At 37.8% G+C, this 4,999-nt stretch overlaps 1 pseudogene; it reads right to left on the bottom strand.

Annotated features, from left to right (window-relative positions):
• LOC117710391 (large ribosomal subunit protein uL2 pseudogene) lies at nucleotides 1–812 on the bottom strand (annotated as a pseudogene).
• Between the last annotated feature and the right edge of the window lie 4,187 nt (nucleotides 813–4,999).

Here is a 4,999-nt window from a genome sequence, read left to right as displayed (position 1 = left end):
TTAGCCAAAGGACATACTTTATTAGCTCCTGAACTCTAGTTCTCCTTCTGTACAGTTTTGGTTCCACGTAGCCGACCAGTCCGCCGGGCAGCAATGAGAACCACTTTGCGCCCAGCAGGGGCATCTCTTCGGATAGTGGAGGGTTTGCCAATGTGCTGGTGGTTACCACCTCCAAAGGGATGCTCCGCAGGATTCATGGCCACACCACACAGGGCCAGCAGTTCCTCTTTGCCTTGTACTTGTGGTTGGTATGGCCAACCTTTAAGATAGGCTTGTCGATTCTGCCCCCACCAGCCAGGATGCCAACAACAGCTCTGTTGGCAGAGGAAATGACTTTCTTGGACCCTGAAGGCAGCTTCACTCAGGTCTTCTTGGTTTCTGGGTTGTGGGAGATGACTGTGGCGTTGTTCTCGGAGGCTCGTGCCAGCTTGCCCCTGTCCCCAGGCTTCTTTCTCCTCCAGACAGCACACAATAGTACCCTCAGGCATGGTGCCCATGGGCAAAACATTGCCCTTATTCAACTGGGCCTTCTTGCCGCAGTACACAAATTGTCCTGTGTGGATTCCCTCTGCTGCGAAGAACAGCTCCATCTGCTTCTTGAATCAGTAGGGATCGCAAAAGACAACTTTTGCGAGGGGAGCGCTGCTGGCCAGGGTCGTGAATGATGTCCTTTATAATGCTTTTAATGTACCCTTGTCGCTCCGCGAAGTCCACAGCACACAGGGGTGTTTCGTGTGTGCACGAAACACAGAACCTTCGCCTTCCTCTGCTCTCGGATCGCACAGCCCATGGCGGTTTACTAGTCTTTTCATTAAAGTGAAGTGGCCCTCTATTTCTTGTGATCAGTTTTAACTTGAAGTGGTTCTTTTTGTTTGTTTGGGTTTGTTTGTTTGTTTGTTTGTTTGTTTGTTTAGATGTTAGGATAGTGATGTCTACTTACTTCTGCTTCCCACTGCTTTATCTGCAGTACTGTCTTCTATTCTTTTGCTCTAAGGCATTGCCTATCTTTAAAGGGAAGATGTGTTGCTTGTAAACAACAAATGTTTTTTGTTTCTTAATGCATTCAGTCCTTGGTTTTTTTTTTTGTTTGTTTGTTTGTTTGTTTGTTTGTTTGTTTTGAGGGGGTTTTTTGTCTTTTTTTTTTTTTTTTTTTTTTTTTAGAGTTGACCCTATTGATATTTGAGTTACTATTGAAATGTGTGTTAACTGTCATTGTGTTCTTTATTTTTGGTGGTATTTTCTTGTGTTCCTAGTGCTACTTTGTGCTTTACTAATACAGTTTTCTATTCATTTTCCAGTCTCTTGCCTATCCTCATTTCTCTCTCCATCCCAAAATAAAGCTTCTTGTATTTTCTTTAGGTTTGGTTTGTTAGATATTAATACTTTTAGGCTGGTTATATCATGCAAAGTTTTTTCTTCTCCTTAAACTCTGGCAGATATTTTTGCTGGGTATATTAATCTAGCACAGCTTTCCTGGTTATTTAGGACTTGGAATGCACTGGTGTAGGCGCTTCCAGATGTCTGAGTTTCCATTGAGAAATCAGCTGATGAGTTTACCTTTATACATAACTTGTGTTTTGTTGCTTTGTCTTTGGAAGCTTTAAATATACTTTTTCTTTGTTTTGTATACCTAAGTGTTTTAACAATGATATGACATGGGGATTTTCTTTTTAGGTCTCATCTATTTGCTTTTTGAATATGTATGTATATTCCTTCCCTTAATTTGGGGAGATTTTCTTTTATGATCTTGTTGAGAATCTCATCTATATCATTTATAGGGTACTTACTTCTCTCTCACCTTTGGCTATAATTAAATACTTTGGTCTTTTTTATGGTGTCCCACATTTCTTGTATGTTTTTTGGGTTTTTAAATTTTGTTTTGCTTTTTGATTTATTTTTCGTATTCTGTCCTTTCATTTAGATTCTCTACTTCATCTTCATGTCCTGATATTTATTCTTTGGCTTCTTTCTGCTGTTCTCAGTTTCCTAGTTGGGTTATTGGAATGTTTAATTCTGTTTTCATCTCAGTTTGAGTCCTTTGCAATGTTTCTCTTTATTGAATTTATTTTTCAAGTCCTGTATAGACTTAATCTTTTTTTATCAACATTCTGTTTATTTATTTATTTGTTTATTTAGTTAGTTAGTTTGGTTATCAACTCAGGTATTTAATTCTCCCTAAGTTCTTTCTCCTTAATTTTGTTGAGCTGTTTTTCTTTTAAAAAAAATTTAAATTGTTTGATGAAGTTTAAATTCTGTTTACTAGGATTCACCTAGGTAATCCTGCTGTCATACATTGCTACAGGTGTGGTAGGGTTTAGAGGTGAGATATTGGCTTGGGTTTTCATTGTTTGCATTTTTAGAATCAGATCTAGGCATTCGAACTTCTTTTGACAGTTTTGTTTCTGATATGTACAGAGTGTGCTCTGGAGAATGCAAGATATGGGGGTACTGCTTTGAGCCTAAAAGTTGTTAATGGCTTAAGTAGAGTGAACTCATAGAAAAACCTAGAAAAGACTAGGCTGGTATGCAGGATTTTTCTCCTGGTACAAGTGTTGAGGGTAAAAGTAGATCTTTGGGTAAAAAGATTAGGTATAACATGGGAGAGGCCTTTGGGTTCTGGAGTAGGCAGTGTGGGGCGGGTCCTAGTAGAAGCTTATAGCTTATTTGTGGCACAGGCAACAGTAGCCAGGTGATGCTGGTGTACTGAATGTGAGATTCTGGTCAGATCTGGTAGATTAGGGAGTATTTATAAAGAATATGTTATACCTTCCATAAAGGTGGGTTCTATGGATTGAGAATAAGAAGCTTACAGTAAGGCCCTGGGTGTGGATCCAGTGGGATCTCCCACCACACACAATGCAAAGGTCACCAGGCTGTTAACTACATATGCTCCCAGTCTTCTAGGTGGATAACAGGTTATGCACCACTTCTTTTGAAGAAATAAACCTGTGCATTTAACATTCCAGGCTTCCCTAGTGCAGTGATTCTCAACCTTCCTAATGCTGTAATCTTTTGTATAATTCCTCATGTTGTGGTGACCCCAATCATATATTTTTATTGCTACTTCATAACTGTAATTTTGCTACTATTATGAATCATAATATAAATATCTGTATTTTCTGATGTTCTTAAGTAGCCACTGTGAAAGGGTCATTTGACTCCCAAAGGGGTTGTGACCCACATGTTGAGAACCATTGCTTTAGACATATTTTGTAATACATACAATGTAATAGCCTATTTCTGTAGCCCTTGATTGTCTTCCAGAGTTGGAAGGTACATCTCTATTGGTCAAGACACCATGTACTTTACACACAGCACCCTGAAGACCCTGAGCAGGAATTGACTTGAATGAATCCCTCCTCCCTGAGGACTAGCTTTTTCTGCTATCAAAAGAAGTTACACAAGCTTAAAAGGAAGAGAAGCAATGAGCAGTTGTTATAATGCCAATGAGCCACAATGATAATTGGTAGGGCACTATAACCCTAAGGGTACAGTAATAGCACACATAACTGGCCAGTGATCAACGGCCTTCTAATTGGACTTAAGATGCACTCATTTTGCTACTGTTAAGAATCATAATGAAAGTGTCTGTGTTTTCTGATGCTCTTTGGCAACCCCTATGAAAAGGTTATTTGACTCCAAAGGGTTTGTATTTCACAGGTTGACAGTTGCTGCCCTAATACTTATCTGTAAGCACAAAGATGTCTGTGTTTCCTACACCTGGGGAAGAACATGTAGGACCTGACTGAGTGAAGGGGTTCAATCATCATACTTTTTAAATGGAGACATTAGTAGAACTCAATCATAAAACATGCAGCTCCTTTTTTCTTTGTATTAGGAAAGTTTTTACACATTTGCAATGCATGATGAATTTTACATTTTTGTGGTAATTTCTATATCAACTTTTGTTCTTCTCTCAACTAATGATTCACATGTAGTCTTGAGATCTTGTGATAGAACACCCATATAATTCCTTATATTACCCAGTTTTACCCTTTTCTGCAAATTCAAATTAGGTCTCAATACTAGAAAAGTGTCATATGAGGACAGTGATTAACATACACACACACCACAAACCAAAGTTCTAGTTTCCTAAGCAAGAGTTTGAGAATATGTACTGTTCAAAGTACTAAAAGCATACGAAGTTTATGAAAGTTGAACAGCAAAGATGATAAAAATGAAAATGGTATATACTTGACAAGGAGTAATAAAATAACATGTTTTAAATTTAAGAAAGATATGAAAAGGCAGGTATATGAATCAGGAGAAGACAAGGTTACACAGTCTTATACTACATGAGCAAGTATAAAAAAAAAGAAACAATTTCCTTTAATTTTATTTATCAGTACATTAAGAGAATTGTTTAGCACTCTCTTGGTTTGTATATTTTGTATCATAATTGAAAGTTAGGGTTTCTGAAGAAAAGCTTCTACTGTTTGTTCATAACCTTCTTTCCCATAACAAAAGGATATGTTACTCAATGTTATAAACTGTTTAGTACTGTTCCTCAACTTCTGGTGACCACTAACCACAAAATTATTTTGTCACTACTTTATAACTAATTTTGCCACTATAACAAATGTAAACATAATAGGAATATCTGATATGCATAATATCATATACATATGCCTACCAAAAAGGTCATGACCCGCTGGTTGAGAACCACTGAGTTAGCCCATCCTCTTTTCAAAGGACATGTCTATAAGGAGGGTGTGCAGAGTCACAGCTATCATTAAATCCTTGCCCACCATTAAGTCTTCCGCACTTTTACCAGTAAAAACATAGTAGTTCTGCCACAAAGGAAGAAGAACTTAGGTAACAACTTCTCAAAAAGGTTAAAAATAAATAATTAACACCGCTGTACTTAAATAATTCTGACAGTATCCTTGCTGTGTACATCTACAATGTGCTCAAGGGGGAGACTTGATGGTTTCATGTTTCAAATTGTTCAAAGTGTAACATGGGGACTGGAAGGAGACTGGTGGAGTATAGTGTTTTT

The sequence above is a fragment of the Arvicanthis niloticus genome, chromosome 6, assembly GCF_011762505.2.
Source record: "Arvicanthis niloticus isolate mArvNil1 chromosome 6, mArvNil1.pat.X, whole genome shotgun sequence".
Lineage (NCBI taxonomy): Eukaryota > Metazoa > Chordata > Mammalia > Rodentia > Muridae > Arvicanthis > Arvicanthis niloticus.
Note: the sequence above shows the minus strand (reverse complement) of the source record. Positions and strands in the feature narration are given on the sequence as shown.